The 24,813-nt window shown below is 45.2% G+C and overlaps 1 protein-coding gene and 1 long non-coding RNA gene across 7 annotated transcripts in view; one reads left to right on the top strand and one right to left on the bottom strand.

The window, feature by feature from the left end:
* Positions 1-23,056, bottom strand: LOC140910745 (uncharacterized). The gene is made up of 3 exons (XR_012158715.1): positions 22,823-23,056; positions 12,001-12,098; positions 1-2,888 (listed from the first exon to the last, which is right to left on the bottom strand). It is a non-coding gene; the product is annotated as an uncharacterized lncRNA (long non-coding RNA).
* Positions 22,641-24,813, top strand: part of HS3ST1 (heparan sulfate-glucosamine 3-sulfotransferase 1) — a 15,194-nt gene continuing 13,021 nt past the window's right edge. For 2 of the 6 annotated variants that reach the window (XM_073342493.1, XM_073342496.1), the window contains exon 1: positions 22,641-22,814. The gene's annotated coding sequence lies outside the window, so the exon portion shown is untranslated. The other 4 variants (XM_073342491.1, XM_073342492.1, XM_073342497.1 and 1 more) reach the window with 3 other exon arrangements.

Raw genomic sequence — 24,813 nt, forward strand, 5'->3', positions numbered from 1 at the left:
AAACCAACACAATTTCATTAAAATTTTCAGTTTTTTCAAAACTGCTTTTTCGGATGAAAACTGTTTTAACAAAAAATGTCCAACCAGCTCTAGTGTCTAATGTGGCAGATATGTGAAATTGTGTGGTATATGCTACATAGGATCCATCTCTAGCTCTGAACTGAGGTATATGTCAGCTGCCCAGTGATTGTACTGGTTGAAGGAGAAGGGGTTAAAGATGAACATCACATCACATCCCCATTGGGTATGTCTACACAGCAAAGAAAAACCCACAGTTGGGCCATGCCAGCCAACTCAGGATCACGGGGCTCGGGTTGCAGGGCTGTTTCATTGCTGTGTAGACTTCTAGGCTTGGGCTGGAGCCCAGTCTCTAGGATCCTGTGGGGCAGGATGGTCCCAGAGGTCAGGCTCCAGCCCAAGTCTGGAAGTCTATACAGCAATGAAACAGCTCCTTAGCCCAAGCCAGCTGTATGGGCCAACTGAGGGAAGAGGGGAAAGGGAATGAGGGTTCTTCACTGTGTACACATACCCATAGTGACCAGTACGCTAACTTGAAAGGCAGAATTAGCTATCACTTGTGTTTTGGGTGGATTGTAAAATTCCATTTGGTTATTTTTTTCTTCTTTTATAAAGTTTGAAGAGCCAGCTTCCTTTCTTCTCTTTTAGATGTGGAATGATCGATAAATAACCCGAAATACAGTCATTCTCAGTGTCTTTTTAGTTGTGAGTTGCATGTTTGAGAGAGCGGTAGATGGGAGAACATGCACTGAGCACAAAAGAGTTGAAAACAGCCTTTCCTCACCCACAAGTGTTAGAGGGAAAGAAAGAAAAGGATGCATTGAACACCATCTCAGAATGCAATAGGGGCCTGGCTTTGCTTCTCATTGGTGTAAATCAGGAGTAATCCTATTGCAGTAGGAGAATTACACTGGTGTAAGAGATCAGAATCAGGCTAGGTTTTGCTCCACAATGCAAGGCTGATATAGTGGATGAGGTGGGGGAGGGGTGGTTGGGATCTTCACGTAAGTGAATTGCTTATGGAATTGATTGATTTATGTTTCAAGACATTAGTGTTTCCTCACCTCTCTGCATATCATTAATGGGAAAATCTGCCCTCTCCTGTGATTGCTGAGGACCCTGGAAGCAACATAATTGAAAACTAATCCTGTTCCCATTGAAGTCAGTTGGAATCTTGCCTCTAGCTCCAAAGGCAGTCTCATAGTGCTGTTCCTCACATCCAGCCCACAAAGGAGTCCACACCTGTGCATGCTACAAAACACAGCTCAACAGTTCGGGGGAGGGGTGGGGGAAGGTTGGGGACAGGTTGGAGTCAGGTCCAAAAGATATGCCAGTAAACAAGTCCACCAATCTCAGCCGCTCTCCAGGTTGGTGGAAGGGTCCTACCCAGCTCAGAGCATAGCCAGGACACCTAAACTGTGTATTGAGAAAAAGATTTGACCCCACAGACTGTTTTCCCCCTTAATGACTTTTAACAGAAACTTCCTCAGCCTTCTTTGTTTTGTGAAATTTTTTAACCCAACCTCCAGCAGCCCTTGATTCTCACAAGATTTTTTCCCCATTTTGTGCATCTCTTTTGAAAACAGGTCATTTGTCTAGAAGAATCAATCTTTAGTTTGCCAACAGTAACCAGTGTGCATTATGTGTCTTATTAATGAGAGCTAGACAATATAACTGAACAATTCCATTTTAAAAAAGACATCTTTCTGCAGCTCTTCTGATGAAAGTGAAAACAGACAGTGATTTTAAAGTGACTTCCTTTAATCAGACCACACCTCATTAATCGAGGTTACATCGCTATTTGCAATAGGTTTTTTTTTAATAAGATCATTTTTAAATAGATTTTAATGAGCTTCAGCTCATTTTTGTTTACTCTTTTCCCCTTCTGCTCTTTATTTGATTTGGAACAAAGAACTTGAATCATCATATCAAGCTGAAACTCTCTAATAGGAGGAATTGTTTCACTGTAGCACTCTGATATAAGTGAAATTCTGCCTATTTAATTTTAAAAGCATGTCTTTCTAGACATGCATACATTTACATATAAGGCTCACTGGTGGCAGATGCATAGCCAATATTTCATACCTGAAATCATGTAGGACAGTTCACTGCTGAAATGTGTTTCTTGGAGTCATGGGGCATAAAGGACATATAGGAAGCCTCCAAGATTTCCTTTCTGGAAAACAAGAGTTAGTTTTGGCTCTGACAGTGAAGCACCCAGGTAAACTCCTCAAGCACTATAACAACCTTAACATGGAGTCACAGACAGTCCCCTTGAGTACTATGATCTATCTTGCTACCCAGATAAGCTTTGTGATAAATGGTCCCTTACACCAAAGATCACAGCAGTATTCAGGTAACTCCCAGCCACTTACCCCAGCTCAGTTGTACCTTACATCTCACACCAAAGACAATGCTTGTAGCCAATCTTCTAATGAACTATATACAGATTCAGAAATTAGGAAAAGGAAATGAGAATTATTTACCAGGTTAAAGCAGGGAAACATTTATATACACACAAATGAGTTCCAATCTACAGTTTCAAAATATAATAGAAGTTTCTGTGATAAGCAAGCTCTATATGTCCTTTAGGACTAACCCAGGCCAAAATACTGGGGATCTTTTGCTTATACTTAGTAATCCTTGCCCCTCAATGTCCAAGCAGCATAAAAATTCCTCTTTGTTAAGGCTTTTTATTCCTTCCCCCATTCTCCTTTGAGTTGCAAATTCAGATGTTGAGAGGAATTCTTTTGCACATATCCTCTTCATGAGGGTGGAAGAGAGGAATCAAAGTCTTTTGTCCCCTGATGTTCCACAATAGTTCGTCGAATGCTGATGGGCCTCCTTTGTAGGCCAGGAGATAACAGTTCCTGTTGGAAATGAATATTTCACATTTACTAATGCTTCTCTGCTGTCTGGTGATACACAGTTACAGAGCAAACACTTAAATGTTACCTTATAACATGGGATACAGATATTGTAAGTGAAATTGATGCATGCAACAACTTATGAGCATTTCATAAACACTAAACACATTCTTATAATTCTAATACCTACTTTAACAAACAGGTTGGTTTCAGCTATGTATTTGTCAGTGTTCAGTTTAGACCTAGAGGCTTTGGCTTGAGCTGGCACCTGGTCTGCCAGAATCACAAGCAGAACAAATCTTCATAGCTGACCAAAGCCCTCTATTCAGTAATATGTAGAGGGGTGATCATCAGCAGAAACATCTCTCTAGCATAAATTGCTGGATCTCAACCACAGGACTGGAAAACCACTTCTCTTTTCCATTCTTGAAAATTCTTATGTTCTCCATATGTTGGCCAGCCTTTAAAGAAGGTCTAATTTTGGTTGTTGGGTTTAGTGTGTGGATGCTGGATGAGGTTGGTGGCCTGTGATTACAGGAGGTCAGACTAGATGATCTGGAAGTCCCTTCTGGCCTTAAACTCTATGACTCTAAGAAATGGCAAACTGGTGACATAGCCCCTACAAGGAACTCCCCACCCTCCCCCACATTGCCCTCCCCCTGAGACACTAGGAACATTTTACATTTTAAAAAAACATTAGTATGCTTAGTGGCCTCTGTTCCTTCCTCATTGGCTGCAAAAGTTGTCTGAGAACCAAGGATTCACATTCCTGGAGTGTTGAAAAATATCAAAATTGTGTCCATCTACAGTAAAGGTCTGTTATAGAGGTGAAGAGAGGGGATTTCTCAGCTTCTCCAAAGGAGAAAATATTATAAATAAAATGCTACTCTTGTCTCTGAATCGGCAGGACCTTTGCCATTCCACCAAGAGGGAAGGAGCAGCACCCAGAGATTGCAGAGGCAGATGGAGAAGGACCCTGGAGGAGATGCTCATTGGCATACACAAGAGGTCTCAGGAGCACTTTTGAGTTCCTCAGGGCATGGAAGGATTGGATCTTCCACAGGAATAGACAATGATGAACCAGTTTGTGGAGCAAGAGGGACCCCATAGCATTCCCTAATGGAGAAGCTGATAGAACTGGTGGCTGAATGAGTTCAGGGTCTGCCTGCTGCCATGGGCACTTGGCCACTGCACCTGTCCATGAACTTCCACCTTCTCCTCCTCCAGCTGCCACTCAGGGTGTTGCTGAGGTGGAGGACCCAACCTCCCCAAGTGACTGGGAGGAGCCTGCAAGACTTCCTGGATGACACCCTCCACTCGCACCTAAACCCCTCTGGGACTTCCCCTGAGTGTCCAGGACTGGAACAATGAGCCTGCAGGAGTCCCTGAACCCTCCCAAGTGCCCCCACTCTGGGCAGGAGACATCCCTTTTTGTCCCCAAGACCAGTTTTCCCCTGTGGTTCCACACTCGTCAAGGGGAGGGTAAGGAGATGGGTGCAGAGACTTTAACATTTAGCCCACTGTTCATGGATTCAGTCCCATTATGTTTTGTTGGTTTCCATCTTTTTAAAAAATATTTTACTTACCTGTCTAATATAGTACTTTCAATAACTGTTAAAGAAGAGTCCTTGACTTGTGTGAGGACCCTCCTCCCTAAGTCTGATGAACATAAGATGTTTTCACCTTTGGGATTGGGTGCCTCATTCACAGCACATGAACTGGAATGGTGTAATTGTCCGGTGCCATCATACTGCAAACACTTTTCAATCTATCCTACACCCAGAATCTCCCCACTCCCAGTTGAAGACATATCCACATTCCCAAGGACACAAAGGTGGGATGGGGAAAGTGCAGGTAGGGTTAAGTACTAAGAGAAAGCACTGCTAGTTGTAAATCCAGCAGAATTCACAAAGGGGAGAAAAACGTCTTTACGGCTTGGTTCACAATACAGGCATGCTCACTACCCAGTGATTAAATGGCCCCTCCTCCCCACCTCAAACCTTGACCAGTTTCAACCTTAATAGCAATTAGTGCTCTACACCAGTGTCAAAGTGCAGTTAGTGTTGCTGACAATGAATGGTTAGAAAAAAAGGGTACCCCCCTAAAGCAAATGTTGGTAAGTTTGGTAAGGGAGACTGAGTGCTCCTGATAATAAAGGGTTGTAAACAACTGTGAACAGTTAAGATAAAAGCATTGCATAATGATTGTTTTACATTTACTCAATTGCCACCCTTCACAGTACAAACCCAACCCTAAGGTGTTAACCAATGGAGGTGCCTTGTTAGAATTGTCTGTAATGTGTGAATTGTCACAGGAACCAATGGATAAGAATCTGTAGCTACAGGAGAACATAACCTTCACAAAGGTATGGAGCCTCACAAGTATGTGCCAAGGCTCCTTCCTGTGCTTTTCCAACAGCTGCACAGGGTGGGAAGGCATCCTAAGCACAGGCAGGTGTCATCCTCAGTCTCCCTGCTGTGTACATATTTCCCTGATTTCCCTTGCCCATTGGGCCAGTGTGCCAGGGTGGGATCTGGCTGTCTGCATGTGGGTGGGATCCGACTGCCTATACAGTTGATAAATCAGATTTGTCCTCAGACCATTCAGGATGGAAGCGCTCCATTTCACCCTCACAAACGTTATGGAGTGTGAAACAGACAACGGTTGTACAAAGAGCATTTGCCATATTTGCATCCAGATGAGAGCGGGCACTGCCAATGAGATTTCCGCCTACCAAATGTGTGCTCCATGACCATTAAGTCACTGAGTTTGGCTATGTCTACACTATGCACCTTTTAGCGACACAGCTGTGCCTCTACAGCCTTGGCGCTAAAAGAAGCGCAGTGTAACCGCTGTTTGTCAGCAGGCGAGAGCTCTCCAGCCAAAAAAAACCTTACACCCGCAATGACCTCTCCTGCCGACAAAGTGCTTTTTGTTGGCAAAACTTTTGTCGTTCGGGATGTGTGTGTTTTTTTCACACCACTGAATGATAAAAGTTTTGTCATTCAGGTTCCAGTGTAGACAAAGCCTCAATAACTGAATTCTCTTTCTCCAGGGTCACTGATGATGGGGTACGGTTTCATGTGCCAAGTTAGGAATGGGTAAGCAAGGGTCTCCCAAAATAAGGGCTGGCACAGACACACTGTGTCGTTTCTGGGAAATAAAGTCCATTCTTCCCCCTTTAAGTATAACCCTGATCTCCTCAGCACACTGGTGTGATGGACGTTATCAGAGCTTCCGACACTGGTATAAATGAATTTGCATCTGAAGTCCACTAAGCCTTGCAGAATGACAGAATGAGTGAATTTCACATACCCGCTCGCCCCTTTTGGTGGGCAAAGTATTGGGATGTGGATGCCATCAATGGCCACTTCACAGTTCAGAAACCCCATCCTCTGAAATCCAGATATTATTTCTGGAACTTTCCTTATGGCAATTACCCATGGGTAGATCACAGTGTTAATTGCCTCACAAAACCTGCACAATCACAACCCCAACAGTAGACGTTTCAACCCCAAATTGGTTTGCAACAGACCAATAGCTGTTGAATGTTGCCAGCTTCCACAGGGTAATAGCCAGCTGCTCCTGCCCTGAATTGAGTGTTCTGGTGCTGGAGGTTTGGTGCAAGATCCTCACCCAGCTCCATGAACGTCTGTTTTCTTATTCATAAGTTCTGAAGCCACTGCTAGTCACCTCTATTTTCCAAAACAATATGATCCCACCACGTCGTGCTGGTCCTCCTGTACCAGAAGTGATGGTCCATCCCTGGGCACACTGTAGAAATACCAACGTCCATCATATCTGTACCATGGGAGCTGAATGGTTTGTCTATGATTCTGCAAATGTCAGCCTTCTTTGAGGTGCCAGAAAGTTTGGCTCAAATTCCATCCAGCATCTCACCAATCACCTCCTCCACTGCATAAACATTTGTCCCATGTTAAGGACAATGTGGAGAACCACATCATCATCCCATTGTTCCATGTCTTCCATTCAATTTGGCAGGGGGAGATGTGGTCAGGAACCACCATCGGCAAATGTATGAAGATGGGACAGTACGAACAACACACAGCAAAGAAGCTCCTAGAGGGTCTCCCTGGGATACTGCCCCTGAAACACTGCCCCACTAACATTGCATAACAGAGGCAGTGTGGACGCAGGTATACGAGTGTACATAACATTATACCTGTGCCCAGCAGCGTATGTGAACACTGGATGTGGGTATAGGGAACATGTGCAAGCATGTACTTAATATTTCAAAATTCCCTTCAAAAGGTAATGGAACTGTGGTTACAGGGCTGTCTGCATGAATGGCTGTCGTAGAGTCATGGACCTTGGAAGACCTCAGATCATCAGATGCATGGCTCTTGGAAGCTGAGCCAGGCAGGCAAAGTGGCAGGAAATTAGACAGGTTTCTGATAGAAACCTGATAGTTTCAAAACCTGGGGTCCATCGGAATGTTGGCAAAATTGGGCCGTCTCAGTGAAACATTCCAAACTGGGAAATTGGTTCATCAGAATTTTTCCTGTCAGCTCTACCTAGTAACCTCTGAATATGTCCCCTCTAGCACCCCTGCAGGCCTAGTCACAATTTACCCCTCAAACTCTAAGCAACCTGATAGTTTTCATTTTCACACAAGTCAACCAGACTGCATAGGAGAAGTAAATAGTTTAATTATTAGCTGTATTCTCTAGTAAATAGATAAAAGATTTGCTTTTCATTCTTTGTAACATGTCAAATAGGGAAATAAATGCTTTGCTCCTGTAGCTTTAGGGAAATTTGGGAAATCTGAAACAAGTCCAAACAGCTTCTCTCTGTTGAATTTATACAACAGCAGCTCTGAGCTCATAAAAGTATATCACTGTGGAACTTACAAATATGGCTTCATATTTATTACTCTTGAAAAGATAATTTGCAGCTATAAATAATTTACACTCATCTTTTCGGGGTATCCAAAACATGGGTTATATAATCCCTTTGGATTTTCCTGAGTATCTATAACATGGGTTTCATAGTCCCTTTGCTCTGTGTGTGGAAATCCCAGTGATATCAATGAGATCTAATGTGCATGCAACAAGGAGAGCATATAGTCCATGCATATTGCTCTCATTAGTTATATTTAATTACATCCCAGATATAGCACCCTTTTTATGTTTAGTAGTACCTTACTGCATGAGTAATTCAATGTATTTCATAGAATCATAGGACTGGAAGGGACCTCAAAAGGTCATCTAGTTCAGTCCCCTGCACTCACACTCACCAACAGAAATTCCGAGCCTCAGAGCCAACGCTGTCCCTAAAAGGGGGCAGGGCACGGGGCAGAAGTGACAAATCCGTCACTTCCGGGACTGCCCACGCTGGCCGTGGGGCCCCCCAAAGCGTGGGACTTGGAGCGGTCTTGAGCGCCCAGGCGCCCTGCAGCCTGCCTGGGTGATTTAAAAGGGCCCGGGCTTCCGGCCACTACTGCGGCAGCTCCTGGGCCTTTTTACATTTCCCAGGCCTCTGGGCAATAATGCCTCGCTCCTCCCTTCCCCCCGTCCCCGTTGGCAGGCCTGCCTGCACTCATGGCAGGACTAAGTATTAGACCATCCCTGACAGGTGTTTGTCTAACCTGCTCTTAAAAATCTTCAATGATGGAGATTCCACAACCTCCCTAGGCAATTTATTCCAGTGCTTAACCATCCTGACAGTTAGGAAGTTTTTCCTAATGTCCAACCTAAACCTCCCTTACTGCAATTTAAGCCCACTGCTTCCTGTCCTATCCTCAGAGGTTAAGAAGAACAATTTTTCTCCCTCCTTGTAACAACCTTTTATGTAGTTGAAAACTATTATCATGTCCCCTCTCAGTCTTCTCGTCTCCAGACTAAACAAAGCCATTTTTTTCAATCTTCCCTCATAGGTCATGTTTTCTAGACCTTTAATAATTTTTGTTGCTCTTCTCTGGACTTTCTACAATTTGTCCACATCTTTCCTGAAATGTGGCTCCCAGAACTGGACACAATACTCCAGTTGAGGCCTAATCAATGTGGAGTAGAGTGGAAGACTTACTTCTTGTGTCTTGCTTATATCCCTGTTAAAACAGCCCAGAATGATGTTCATTTTTTTTGCAACAGTGTTCTATAGTTGACTCATATTTAGCTCGTGGTTCACTATGACCCCCAGATCCCTTTCCACAGTACTCCTTCCTAGGTAGTCATTTCCTATTTTGAATGTGTGTAACTGATTGTTCCTTCCTAAGTGGAGTACTTTGCATTTGTCCTCATTGAATTTCATTCTATTTACTTCAGACCATTTCTCCAGTTTGTCCAGATCATTTTGAAATATAATACTATCCTCCAAAGCACTTGCAACCTCTCCCAGCTTGGTATCATCCACAAACTTTATAAGTGTACTCTTTATGCCATTATCTAAATCATTAATGAAGATATTGAACAGAACCGGACCCAGAACTGATCCCTGTGGGACCTCATTCGTTATGCCCTTCCAGCATGACTGTGAATCAGTAAGATTACTCATAGAATGAAGTACTATTCAACATGAATGGCAAAATCGGGCCATTAAGGATTAGAGGACGCTACAACAAAAGTGTTTTTTAAAAAGCAACAGTGCATTTCAAGAAGTGAAGCTATACTGGATATCCGCACTTCTTGATTAGGCGAAAATATATGGCCTCAAATATCATGTGCCTAATAATGCATACAAAGCATGTGCGTGTGCACAGCATTGGCTTGGAGATGGTGTGGAACCACATTGTCCCAAAAGAAGCACTCTCACAATGTTTTCCAGAGTTGTTCAGTGCATGGGAGAACACCCAAATTGATGCACCTCTTTGAGCGATTCAACAAACTTACTCCCACTTCTACTGGCAGGGATGGAGGCTCTGACTACTCTGTCCCCTTTGATGTATCTGTGATGATCAGATACCCCAGCTGGAAAACAGAAAGTTTAAACCCCCAAAATGAGCAGTTAAACCAACTAATTGCATACTGTATTATAGTGCTATAAAAGTGTATCTGGTAAAGTCTTTTATAAAAGCTTGTAATGTTCTGAACTTGATGGTCAATGAGAGATATATACAGACTGGTTGTGAATCTATTTAATTTTTGTTTAAATAGAAAACTGTGCTCTTCATCTGTTCTATAACTTCAACTGCACCTCAAAACAAAGGTTAGCACTCAAGTAGCCAGGGGGGCACACAACACTGGCTTCAAATAACTATCTATTGTCCAGCCCAGGAAAAGACAATGATGGATCATTAGAATTAATGGGAAGACATTGAGACATCCCCAGCTATCAAGAGGGAATTTCCCCATGCACAAAGAAAAAGCCTTTTAAATGTAGGCTTGGGAGTGAGGTTTTTTATCCAGAATTTGAGGGACAGTCTGGTGTCAGGAGGCTGCCCGTGATCACTGGATCCTTCCCACAGGTAGAGGGTATGCTGAGAAACTGTCTTAAGGCATTACGTGACTTGCATTAGTGAATGCATTTTGTCTAATATGAACGAGTAAAACCTGAGGTTGCACTTCTATCTTTCTTTTCCGTGTAACTTGTAGCTGTTTGCTTTCCCACAGTATTTCTTCTTTGAATCTGTGCTTTATCTATTAAATGAACTATTTTTTTATTTTCAACCCAAGCAGGTCTCTGGTGTGCAAACTGTGTGGAGTATGTGCACTAAAGTAAGTTGGCATCTGAGGGGCTGGTGTACCCCTTCAGGGGTGGTGAACCAGAGGGAAACAGTCTGAGGCTTTGTCTACAGAGCACTTTCATCAGTAAAACTTTTGTCATTTGGAAGTGTGAAAAAAACACACACACACCCCCCCCCGAATGACAACGGTTTTCCTGATGAAAAGAGCAGGTGTGAACTTTTCATTGGGGGTGGATTTATTTTGTTGGCGGGAAAGAGCGCTTTCTCCCACTGGCAATGAGTGGCTACACTGTGCACCTCTTAGAGGCACAACTGTTGCGGCACAGATGTGTCGCTAAATTGTGGGGAGTGTAGACATAGCCTGAATGTCTGGTAGTTCAGAACTTGAGGAGGACGGATTTGGGGAGATTCAGGACTGGTAGGGCTGTTGGTGTCATCCAGCAAGAAGTAACTAGTCTGGTAAGAGCCAGGGTGAGACCTTGTGCTTGAGGGAAGGCTGCTGGTGCCATGGAACTGAACCATAGTTGCACAGCACAGAGTTACAGGGCAGGCAATGAGTGGCCCTCAGAGTGTCACAGTACCAATCACACCAGGAGGATTAATTAGGGAGCAGTTCTTGCACCCCTCTGACTGCAGTGCGTTCTGGCCAATACATGAGCTGTACTAGGAGAGGTTTCTTACTCCTTGTCCCCACACTCCCTCACACACTGCTTGCCCATGTAAGGCTAGGCAGAATGTACCCGATACCAATTTATGAGGTGCTGGAAGAATCAAGGGTATGTTTATTGCTTTGTGCAGGTCTCCACTTGTGTGGCCATAATCGTCTATCAATTACACGGTACAAATCGAACTTAAAATGTGTGTGTTACCTTAATAAGAAAACCAGTCATTTGACAATTTCAATTAGAATATGCAAATTGCTTCTCACCTGCCATTACTAAGTTATTCACAGATCATTCATGATGGGAATGTGATTCTATAAAAAGGGGTGAGGATAATAGAAAAGTGGATTAAAAAGTGAAAACTAGTAACTCACACATATTCTCCACCTCGGGAGGGTGGGGGCGGAGAATAAATGCAAAACATCACTCTCACCCACAATAATGCATAATATAAATTTCAAATGTAAGCATTTAAGATATTTAAATCCAAACAAAACCTTTTTTCTATGATGGTTTGTGGCAGGACATTTCCAACTTTCAGGTGCTGGATTAACTGATCCTGCTATGAAATTCGACTGGATTGGAGTGATCAGTGGGTGCTTTTAAAAAAACACAATAGTCGGTAGCTATGTAAATGAACCCAGGTGATAAAGATTCTATTTAAATAAAGCTGGAAGCCTATTGTCTTTGGCAGGTCCATGAGATAAAGGCTTAGAAACATGGATTTGCTAGAATTGGAAGGAGACCGCTAATAAATGATCAGCTCTATCCCCTTTCATCATCAGGATTTTTTTCATGATTCTAGACTCACCTCTAGATTCTACCTCTAAACTGTCTGCAGTAGGGCTCAAATCTGGAGACCATCATCACCTTCCTTGAGTAGCCAAGCTGGGCGGTAGGCAGATACACCTATGTAAGTGGAGCAATATAAGAATCACCAAAAGAGACTACTATAACCAATGGCTGAACTAGGCTCTGCACCTCTCTACATGTTTCCCCGATTGGTGGGTTAGGACAGGAAGATCTGCAAAGAAGCAGATCTTCTGGGTCTACCCCTCTCCAAGCGCTTCCCTGCCTGGCCCCACCTGCACTTCTCCCTCCCCCTACATAGTAGTGCTGCCATGCAGGCAGATTGTACTGTGCCAATTGTCACCCCATATCTAGCCCTTCCCCTTACACAACAATATCACATAAATTCCCCTGCAAAGAGGGCCCTCTGCATCCACAGAGGAGGAGGTTCTGTTTGGCCTAGTTCCTTGTCAAGCCATAGCTTGAAGTTTTGATTTGGGGAGTTGGATCCATTCCTCAGTCTATTTTACTAATTTTTTTTCTTTCTGTTAAATTAAATATTCCTTAGGTCAAGTGAAATCCATTATCTCTAGTCTTGTATTGCTATACATTCAATTTCTGATTGCAACCAGCCCAGCAGTTAGGGAAAATAACAGACAAGTCCCCAGATATTTATACTGAAATATTTGGGCTTCATTCTCCTTTAACTTATACCAGTGCAAATTGATTTCAGCTGAGTTACTGCTGGAGTTACAGAGTGCAAAACTGGTGCAAGCCAGGAGAGAATTTTTCTGTGAGAAAATGCTGGTAAGTGACCTGCATTTACTGCACATGTTCCAAAGAGATCCCTTTGGTAAGTATCTAGAAATTGTGCTAGGAGCTAGGTCTGTGCGGAATCTCAAAACTAACCTCTTTTCCATGTCTTCATATAAGTTCAATGTACCCTTACCGTTACCTAATTACCCATCCTCTCTGCACTTTCGTTGTGAGGATTTGTTGTTTTTTCCCAGGCCTTCACAACCTCACCTCACCTAACAGGCAATTTCTCATTTAGATTTTTCTCAGATCTCGTTCCTTATATTCCTGTATTAAACTGCTTCACCTCAGGTGGTCGCTTTTCATCTGCTAAATTTTGTTTGCCTTGTCTGCATTTCATTATGTAATTTCATTCTTCTATCCGACAGTTTGGTTAGTTGTTTATACTGTGTTTATATGTATATATTATTTCAAAGAGAATACAGACACTCACGTTGGAGCACGTGACTTGTCACAGGGCAGAGATAGTCTGTTAGTTAGGATTAGACCTCAGGATGCAAATTTGATTACACCAAAATGTTTCCCGAATTCATGTTCACTTCACTGAATTATCCATTTAGAAAAAGAGAGAGAGCCCCAAAGCCAAAATGTTTCGTTTTAACATTTCAGAAGCCAAACACTGTGATTTTATAAATCTGAAATTGATTGAAACTGGTACTAGATCTGTCCCTTCACCTAAAGCCTGAGAGCTTCCTGAGTGAGTTCTGTGGCGCATTGCTCCAGCAGCAAAGGGAGGGGATAGGCCCCCATCCTGCCTCCAGTCATGTCAGGTGACCTGATGCTGGCAAGCTCAGCCTGTCTCATGGTCAATGCTGTGGCTATGTGTTCAAATCCATGTGACTTCTGACTGGTGTTCATGACTGACTGGGCTGGCTGGGCTCCTGCTGAGTGATAAAGCCAATTTTGGGATTAAACTTCTATTTTAAATAGTCAAGAGCACTATAAGAACCAGAAGAGACACCTCAGGATTTCCCAGTTTGAGCACTTGATCTGAGACCATATTGTTTGCCTCAGAAGAAGCTGACTTTGACCTGAGATACAACTCTGTCCTTGAACAAAATCTGTTCCTCCATTCAGTCCTGACAGGCCTGTGGAATAATAGCATTCAGACTGTGATGCAACCTTATTTAAAAGATAACCAGTTGCAGATGAGACCTTGTTTGAGAAGTTGCATGCTGCTGCCTGTGATGAGGTAGAGAAACAGCAGAAATGAGGGAATGGAGCAGTGCAATGGCAAACTGCAGAAGACATTATATACACAGAGCCCATGAAACAATACCTCCTCCCACCCCACTCTCCTGCTGGTAATAGCTTATCTAAAGTAATCACTCTCCTTACAATGTGTATGATAATCAAGTTGGGCCATTTCCAGCACAAATCCAGGTTTTCTCACCCTCCGCCCCCCCACACACAAACTCACTCTCCTGCTGGTAACAGTCCATCCAAAGTGACCACTCTCCCTACAATGTGCATGATAATCAAGGTGGGCCATTTCCAGCACAAATCCAGGTTTTCTCACACCCCCCCACCACCCACACACACACACAAACTCACTCTCCTGCTGGTAATAGCTCATCCAAACTGACCACTCTCCTTAAAATGTGAATGATAATCAAGGTGGGCCGTTTCCAGCATAAATCCAAGTTTAACCAGAACGTCGGGGGAGGGGGGTAGGAAAAAACAAGGGGAAATAGGCCAGCTTGCATAATGACTTAGCCACTCCCAGTCTCTATTTAAGCCTAAATTAATAGTATCCAATTTGCAAATGAATTCCAATTCAGCAGTTTCTCGTGTATCTCATTTATGTCATATCAATATTATAAGCATATTTTCATAAAGAATATGGAATGACACATCACACAAGGTTTCATGGCTGAACAAAGCCATCACTTCATAGACTTCATTACTCCATGGAGCCTGTGTGAATGGGTTAGAATTCCATTTGGTTTAAACAAATGCACCTATTGCCTTCCAGTGTGATACATAGATTCATAGATTGAAGTGCCAGAAGGGACAATTGTGATCACCTAATTTGATCTTCTGTATAACACCTGCCATAGAATTTCCTCAAAATAATTTCTAGAGCACATCTTTTAGAAAAACTTCCAGTCTTGATTTGAAAATGGTCAGTGATTTTCCCACCATGACCCTTAGTAAATCGTTTCAGTGATTAATTAACCTCACTGATAAATTTACACTTTATTTCCAGTCTGAATTTGTCTAGCTTCAAATATAGGATTGTATATACTCTAGCTTCTAGTATAGGATTGTATATACTCCCCCAATTTTATGTCATCTGCAAACTATATAAGTGACGATTTTATGTTTTCCTTCAGATCATTACTATAAATGTTAATGAGAGTAGGGGAAGAACTGATCTCCGTGGGACCCCACGAGAAACACACCCATTTGATGATGTATGGAAGAGTGTCTTGAGGAACTTAAGGATGAGGTGTGTATTCCACACCTGGATGATATCCTTCTGTACAGTGGTATTTTTGAAGAGCATCTGAAGAATGTATGGAGAGTACTGCGACAGTTAGAGAGTCATATATTAATTGGAAATGGTGGTGTCTGCTGAAAGTTATAAAATGGATTCTGATGACCTCTTGGTGGTGCAGAGAAACTACCAAGAACCACAGCAGAACTTCATACTCCTGTATGACTTGTTGACTGTTCCAATGGAATCTGACACACACCACCATCAAAAGTGATCTCAGAAAAAGAAGGCAAAGGGCAAGGAAAGGGGTCTGGACAGATACCCTCCAAACAGCCAGTCACCTGGGCTGAGTAACATCAAAGTATTTTAAACCACCTGATTGATTGCCTGGTTATAGCCACCAATAATAATTCTGTCTCTGTCTTTCTCCTTCATGTAGATGCTTTCAATAAGGGACGAGATGCAGCCTTGTACCAATGTCAGTAAGGTAAACTAAGAGTCATTGGTTATAGGTCAAGAAAACAGACTGCAGCTCAGAAGAATTATCTCCTTCACTCAGGAAAGCTGGAGTTTCCAGCTTTTAAATGGTCCATAACTGACAAATTTTGTGGCTCTCTCTATTATGCAATTCTTTGTGGTTTACAGTGATAACAACCAGCTAAACCTATCTCTTCACCTCTGTCAGGTCAAATGTCACAGCAAACTGGTGGGTTGCAAAATTAGCTGACTAACTTCAAAGTTAGATATCATCCGCAGAAATCTAATGTGGAGAGATGCTTCATCCATCATGCCCCTTTATGTGGAAAAAATATATATGACAGAATTCACAGAAGAGAGAAGCAAGATGTTGTTAGTGCTGTCTTACAGTCCTTGGACGTGCCTTGCCATTTCTTTGTATCTTGGTTAGCAGCTATTACTGCCAGTGCTTTGGCAGTAGAACACTTCTCCCTGGGCATTAAATCCACTAAAGCCTATTCCATGAGAAGACCTTTTGGCAGCTCAGAAGGAAGAGCCAGTTATTACTAAAATTCTTCATTGTAAGTCCTTGGGGCACAAATTGAATAGCTGAGAAAAGACAGGAGGATGTGGAAAGATCGCTGCCTTGATGCATAAATGGTACGTGTTGCATTTGGATACACATGAAATATTTTTATCAGAAAACCAAGTTAAAAATGAACTGATATTACCTGAAAAAGACAAAAAGGCAGGTATGTCAAGAACTACATGAAGAGATGGGACATTTAGGGGCAGAGCAAGTAATCAGTCTTGCAAAGCATCAAACATTATGTCACTAGATTCTGTATATGCATCAAGTAAAAGAAACCTCACTTCTATCATTTTTATTGCATTCTAGATTTGCATTAATATAATCGTTGTTCCCTGTATTCAGAATGTTGTAATATATGAGTTTACAATCTTATACCTCTCAAACTAAGGAATTCTCTAGGTTGAATTGATCACTAAACATATTTGCTGCCCACGGGCCCCTTTCTCCCCATTTCTTTAACGTTTCCACAGTCATAAAACAAGAAATCTGTGAGCTTGGATTGTCCTGAATTGCTTAAGGGTTTACTATATTACTGCAACCTGGCAAATTCCAACTTTGTTATGTAACATAGTTTCAATGCAGCCCATACAAAGAAACCTTTTTAACGTTTTCACAATTATGTTACTTTCAGTTTTCTGCGTTTAGCTATCTTCCACCTCTGCATTTTAGAAGCAGATCAATCATGAGAAAAGGAGTACTGGGACAAAAGCAGAGGGAAGTTTTAAAATAACTCATTGTAAAATGAGTTCCACGCTGCTACTGCACAATGAATCCAACACCCTACGCATGGTATACTCAATGGAATAGTATGACATTAAAGAGTCATGCACTCCTATGGAGCCTTTTTTCAAGCAAGATCCTATGAGAGAGCATTCACACAACAAAGCTTCTCCCTTTGGAATGCCTGTAATACAGTAGTCATTCAGGATGTAGTGGAACAGTGGCAACATCAGGCAATGTCTTTTCCATATCCTCCTCTTAAAATCCATGAAGGAAGTATGATTGAATACCTACAATATTGCAAAGGTGATTCTGACATCCTTTTCCCATTCTAGTTTTGGGAATTCTAGTTTCCTTTTCCTAATTTATTATTACTTCATTGACAAAACTTAAATTTAGTAAATGTACAGTGATTGTAACACTCTTCTCTCTCAACCTAGTTTTCCCAGACTGAAAGAAATACTATCACTGTCTTGTCAAACAAACCTGATTTCATTTTTTGAGGAGCCCATTAAACAAAATGCATTTTAATACAGCCAAATGCAAAGTTATACATCTAGGAAGAATGACTGCATCCCATACAGAACATTTAGAATGCCTACATATACATATAGGAACATGTCTCCCCTATAGAATAGGAGACTGTATCCTGGAAAGTAGGTATTCTGAAAAGAATTTAGGGATTATAGTGGACAAGCAACTGAACGTGAGCAGCGGGGGTGACACTGTGGCTAAAAGGGCGAATGGGATCCTTGGATGCATATACCAGGGAGTAGTGAGAAGGAGTTAGGAGGTGATTTTACCTGTATATGGCATTAGTGAGAGCACTGGAATACTGCATCCAGTTCTGGTTTCCACAGATTGAAAGAATGTTGAAAACGGAAGAGGGCGAAGAAAAGAGCAACGAAAATTATGTGAAGGCTGGAAAAAATGCCTTGGAGTGAGACTTAAAGAGCTCAATCTGTTTAGCCTATCAAAAAGAAGATTGAGAGGTGACTTGATTGTAGTGTACAAGTACATTCATGGGAGAAAATATTGGGTATTAAAGTGCTCTTGAATCTAGCAGAGAGAAGCATAACAAGAACCAATGGCTGGAAGATGAAGCCAGACAAATTTAAGTTAGAAATTACACATTTAAAAAAAAAAAAAAAGTGAGCATGACTAGTCATTGGAGGAAGCTATCAAGGGAAATGATGAATTCTCCAGATGGCTTCACAAGGGCTGGATACCTTTAGGAACACATGCTTTAGTCAAACACAAATTATTGCGCCTAATGCAGAGGTAACTAGGTGAAATTTAACAGCCTGTGATATACAGGAGGTCAGACTAGATTATCGAATGGTCTCTTTTGGTTTTGAACTCTATGAATCTATGAAGGTTTTGAACTCTATGAATCTATGAATCTGAGCTACCTTCTTCTTACATATTTGCAAAAGATATCATGCTATAAACAGCAAGATAAACAATGTTGATAAGAAAAGAAAATAACTCCATATCAGGCTTCCAGGGTTACTATAAACAGTGAGAGGGAGATATAAACAAATCAACCAAGTAAAAGGACACTATCACTGTAATATTCTTTCCTTTGTTTCCCTACACATATTTATAGAATGTTATGTTCGTTTTTGTCTTAAAAGTCAGAAGTACAATTATGGCATCAATACTATGGATAAAGGAATTACTATACTTAAATGCTTTTATACATACAAAGACAGATACTGGATGCAGAGCTGTCTCTTGGGTAGGGCAAATTGGGGTGACCGCCCTGGGCCCCGTGCTTTGGGAGGGCCTGCGGACCTGTGTGAGTGGCCGGCACTCAAGACCCCGGGCGCGCGGGGTGGTAGCAGAGCCCCGAGCGCATGGGGTGGTAGCAAAGCCCGGAGCATGTGGGGCGGCAGCCAGGACCCCAGGCACAGGGACCCCAACTGAGACCCCGAGGGGGGTCTGGCAGCCAGGAGCCCGAGGTACTGCAGCCCCCCCGTACCCCTAATTCCTGCACCGACGGAGGGGGCTGATTTGTCCCGGGCCCCGCACACCTCTACAGACAGCCCTGACTGGATGTTAAATACTACGGACTAACAGTACAACAAAAGCAAAGGAATTCAAAGTTAAACTATCTTGTCTTTTCTTAAAGAGTTGCATTTGCGTCATAGCAAACTTTGAAAAATGTTCTGCTTAGCAATGATGCTCTTTATAGACTGCAAATTATGTAATTTTCTTCTTCAGCTTTAGTATTATATAGTTATTTTATTAATTGATGTAGATGTACAAAAAGTATGTCTGGTCTATGCTCTATGCACACAAAAAGTTGCAAACAAAAATGTGCAAATAATTACAGACAACGCCCAAAAAATCATTCTCAACCCACCCAGCCCATCCATAATAACTCCCTCCATACACACACTCCCCTTAATCTATTTGAAATTATTAGTAACACATGCTTCTTGTTTCTTATCCCTCAACTGAAGTCATAATTATCTGCTTGTGATATTATAATTAGTTGCTATGACTATGATTTTGATGTCAGTACAGGACATCGGCTCTCTTCTTGCAGAAAAAAAAGGGGAGAAGGAAATATGCATATATATGTCAGGATCCCAACAAAGGCAGTCAGGACCAATGGTCAGAGTAGGGGCAAATCTGAGGCTGGGAGTCGTGGAGAAATTAGAATTGCCAATTTTTTAACTGCAGAAACAGAACACCTTTGCCCCACCTCTGACCCGAGGCCACACTCACTCCACACACACACACACACGCACACATCCGTTGCTCTCTCTCCCCCACCCTCACTCACTCTCTCATTTTCACTAGGCTGGGGAAGGGGGTTGGCATGCAGGCTCCGGGTGGGGCCAGGGCCGAGGGGTTTGGAGTGCGGGAAGGGGCTCAGGGCTGGTACAGGGGGTTGGGGTGTGGGAGGGGTGGCGGGCTTTGGGAGGGAGTTTGGGTGCAGGAGGGGGCTCAGTGCTGGGGGAGGGGTGCAGGCTCTGAGAGAGAGTTTGGGTGCGGGGGGAGTGCGGATTCCCAGAAGTGGCAGGCATGTCTCTCCGGCTCCTAGGTGCAGGGGAGGCCAGGGGGCTCTGCAGGCTGCCCCCATCTGCAGGCGCCACTCCTGCAGCTCCCACTGGCCGTGGTTCCCGGCCATGGAAGCTGTGGAGCTGGAGCTCGGGGCAGCGCCTGTGCTGCAGGTGGGCAGTACACAGAGCCCCCCGGCCGCCCCTGCACGTAGGAGCTGGAGGGACATGCCGGCCGCTTCTGGAAGCCGCGTGGAGCCAGCCGCTGCAGCCACTTTTAGCAGCCCAGTCAGCTGTGCTCACAGGAGCTGCCAGGGTCCCTATTCAACCAGGTGTTCTGGTCGAAAATCATACACCTGGCAACCCTAGGAGGAGTTCATAGTCAGGTTCCAGACCATCATCAAAACCAAAGATCAGACTATGAGTCAGTTTTCAGGGTCTGGGGCAGGAGGTGAAGTCATGAATCAAGCTGAGGTCAAAGTCAAGAGCCGGAATGGTCATAGCAGCTACAGGAGATCCACATTGTTGCCTAAATTCTTCCTGGAGTGCCCTTCGGGTGTTTATAGGACAGAGAGCCAATCAAGACCTATGAGGCTGCTGCCTATGTCAGACCCCTTAACTGGGATGTCCTATGCTCTGTGCCTACAGCATGTCATTAGCAGTGGAGTGCAAGCTAGTTACAGCAGCTGCTGGGTAAAAGCATGAAGATGCCAGCTACCTGGCAGCTCTGCATAGATCATGGGGCCTTGCATATATCTCCCAACCTCCATACAGAGAGCATCAGCAGCAGTAGGTGGAGCTTGCATGGAAAAAGTGGATTAAAAATGCCTCAGTGTCTGTATATGTTCACTGTGGACTGAGTCCTGAAATATTTATGCAAATGGCCCCACAGACATGGATGGGACTGCACAATTGTGTAAGGGGTGGCAGAATCAAGTCCTAAATCAGCATAGCAAAATGCCTTATTAACATTTGTTTTCAGAACAAGTTACTGACAATGTAAAGCAGCTAATTTTCAAAACAAAATACTGTACCAGAATGTTTGGATTTTTTCATCTAATCTGTAAAAGTAAAGCATGACCGATAAGCTTGGTTTTGGGAAAAAAGATGTCTATGTGGAAGCGAAAAACCATGAAAATAAAGGTTTATGCTGGAATTTCTTAAAAACCCTTCACTATGGAGCTGTTATTTGGTCCTCTGTAACATAGCTTGGGAAGTTGCTCCTGGTAAATCTATTATTGTAACTAGTGATTAATAAATTATCTTTCCAGGCAAAATATATTAGTAGAAACAGTGCAAATATAGACTTCCCCAATCTTGCTCTTCATTGCAGACTCCTGCTTTCATATTTTGGACCAGTTTGGTCACTGGTGTAAATTAGTATAGCTCCACAGACTGCAGTAATGCTCTGCTCATTGACCCCAACTGACTGACCCCAAATTATTTTTGTATTGCATGGGTCTGCTTTTCTCCTTTTGAAATCAGTGAAAGTCTGACCATTATTTCAGTGGGAGGAGGAGGATGCCCTGTGTTTGTGCTATTTCTAACACATTTTGCCTTGAAGAACCATGTATCACTTTTGGCAAATGCAGATCAATTTAGATAAATATTGACAGAACTACTTAAAATGAATCCCAGCACAGCCTCCTTCTTTTTAGTACATTATGCTGTGAATTCAAGCAAACAAACATGAAATAAAACAAGTAATGCTGAAACGGTTGTTAAAAGGTAACACTATACACTGATTGGCCAAGTCTCTCTCATTAGTTTCCCTCATTAAAATTATTTTAGACAGGGTAGGAAATTCTTTGTGTTATTTTCAATACTTTAAAGTATATATTTAGATTATTTTTCCTATTAGTACTTTTATTCATCACATTTATTCATGCCTCAGCTACCTGTATTTTTAATCTTTGCAGTATAAGTGAAAAACTTTTAACAAAAGTGATTTTATTATACTAATTATACTAATTATTATTTACCTATTATATTATTATTATTATTGTTATTATTATATATCCCAATCACAACAGAGGCCCCATTGTGCTACAAACCCATAGGAAGAGATAGTCCCTGCTGCAAGCAGTTTTACAGTCTATGAAACCCAGCCCTGCACACGCTTTGGGGAGTAATTTTACACCTCAGTAGTTGCAATGCCCATGTTTTGCCACGATCAGGGCTTATGGCAATTGCAGGAGTCCACTCCGGAAAAGTGGTTTGGGGGATTTTGAGGGGTGGGGATCAGAGACTTAACTGGATCCGGACTCCAATTTCATGATTAGACTCTCTCTGTAAAATAGGTCAAGAGGGGGGTCAGATCAGCTGGAGCAGATTGAGTTTCTACTGCTAGGGCCACGGACCCTTTCCCGGAGACTTTACACCTTACTCCTTCCAGGGTCCAGTCCAGATCTCAGCGAAATCAGTGCCAGTCTTTCAATTAGCTTTCCCGGCGGTTGGATCCTGTGGCTTCCGGGCGCCGAACAGGCGTGGGGTGAAAGCGGGTTAGCGCCAGCCCCTGAGTCCCGTGCCTGGGCGCGGGGAGGAGCGCGCTGCTGTCCAGGTGTCACGCCCCAGGGCTGAGCCCGCCCAGATCTCTGCCTGTCCCCCACCGGGCTCGCCGCCCCTCGCGGTGGCTTTGCCGTCTGCCTAGGGCAGGGCGGCTAGTAGGGGCTGCCCGTCCCCTCCCGCCGTGCCAAGCCGCAGAGGCCGGCCCCGCCTCCCCTTCCCGCGGGCCTCGGAGTTGGCGCCCAGAGGCGGCGGGGCTGGCCCTGGACGCGGTGGGAGGAGGCTTCGAGCCCTAGGTTTGTACCTGAGCGAGGCTGGCAGCAGCGGGCGCTCGCTCGCTCCCTGGCTCTCTGTGCCAGGCTTCCCTCCTCCGCGGGGATCAGCGCAGCCTCTCGCCCGCTCTGCCTGTCGCGCTGGGGCTGCAGCGGCCAGCGCGCCCCGCTCCTCGCCTCGCTCCGGGCGCCCTCCTGCCCGCGCAGCTGCTCTCTCTCCCCGGCGTCTCAGTTCATGGCACAGCGGGGCGGCCCCAGCTGCAGGAGCCCGGCCGACGGCTCGGCGTCAGGCGGGTAAGCGAGGGGCAGGTGCAGCCCGGGGAGCGGAGCTCCTCTGCGGGTAGGGCAGGGCGGATCGGGGCTTGCTGCTTGGGTGGGGCACGGGGAGTGAGGTTGGGGGGCGCATTGGGGTGTAGGGTTGGTGTTTGAGGTGGTGCATGGGGCGGGAGGTTGGGGGCACGCGGGGTGTTTGGGGGCTGGTTTGGGCGGCAGGTGGTAGTGAGGTTTGGGGGCAGGCGGGGTGCATTGGGGTTTGTTTGAGGTGGGAGTGAAGTTGGGGGCAGGCGAGGTGCATTGGGGTTTGTTTGGGGCGGTACGCGGGGAGTGAGGTTGGGGGGCAGGCGGGGTGCATTGGGGTTTGTTTGGGGCGGTACGCGGGGAGTGAGGTTGGGAGGCAGGCGGGGTGCATTGGGGTTTGTTTGAGGTGGGAGTGAGGTTGGGGGCAGGCGAGGTGCATTGGGGTTTGTTTGGGGCGGTACGCGGGGAGTGAGGTTGGGGGGCAGGCGGGGTGCATTGGGGTTTGTTTGGGGCGGTACGCGGGGAGTGAGGTTGGGAGGCAGGCGGGGTGCATTGGGGTTTGTTTGAGGTGGGAGTGAGGTTGGGGGCAGGCGAGGTGCATTGGGGTTTGTTTGGGGCGGTACGCGGGGAGTGAGGTTGGGGGGCAGGCGAGGTGCATTGGGGTTTGTTTGGGGCGGTACGCGGGGAGTGAGGTTGGGGGGCAGGCGGGGTGCATTGGGGTTTGTTTGAGGTGGAAGTGAGGTTGGGGGCAGGCGGGGTGCATTGGGGTTTGTTTGGGGCGGCAGGTGGGAGTGAGGTTGGGAACTTGGGGGGCTCATTTGGAGGAGGAGGTTTAGGAGCACGTTGGTGGCTATAATGGGGGTTGATATTTGGGATGGTAGCTGGGGAGTGAAGTTGAGGGGTCTCTGGAGGGGGCGGGGTGGGGGCACATGGGTGGGTAGGGGTTGACGTCCGGGTGGTGAATTGAAGTTGGGGGTCGGTAGGCTGGCGGTGTGGGGCAGGACATGAAGGATGCACGAGAGGTTCGTGGTTGAATTGGAAACTGGGGTTCGGGTAGGGGCAGGGGTGACGGTTGGGGGTGCGCGGCGAGGCGCCTTAGCGCTGAGGTTTGGGGGTCACCTGGGTGGGGTTGAGGCACTGGGCGGCAGGGGTCCGGTGTCGGCTCTGACTCAGGCAGACTGTGCCCAGGTGAGCGAGTGCGCCGGGCTCTGCAGCGCTCCGGGGGCCTGCCGGGACCGGGCACCGCTCTGACGGGCACGGGGCGGGGGCAGCGGGGGACTCGGGGATTTCAGCCTGGCACCGGCAGGTTCGCTGAACGCAGTCCTGAGCAGCCCCAGCCCGGCCCTGCACGGAGGCTGAACCCAGGTATGCCCTGCGCTGGGCAGGGAAGGGAGTGAGCACCGAAGCGGCTGCTGGTTTTTGTCGGGATCTCCTCCGGCGGCGCGGGTCCCTTCGGGAGACTCTAGGCTCTCCCACCCCAGCTGGCCACGCTGCGCCCGTCCCCTTTCCGAGCCACTCGCATGTCAGCGGGGAATAGGGAAGAAAGGAGGAGGCACCTGGCCCGCTGGGGTTTGGAAGTCACGCTAGGTTTTGGCCGGGGGTGATGTTTGTGGGCAGGCGGCAGGTGTTTTCTCGATAAACCCTCGTGGCCAGCTTAGTGACACCGGGGTGCAAAGCCGGACCCTCGCCATCGGGCCCCGGGGAGCTACACGGGTGGAGAAAGCAG

The sequence above is a fragment of the Lepidochelys kempii genome, chromosome 4 (assembly GCF_965140265.1).
Source record: "Lepidochelys kempii isolate rLepKem1 chromosome 4, rLepKem1.hap2, whole genome shotgun sequence".
Classification (NCBI taxonomy): domain Eukaryota; kingdom Metazoa; phylum Chordata; order Testudines; family Cheloniidae; genus Lepidochelys; species Lepidochelys kempii.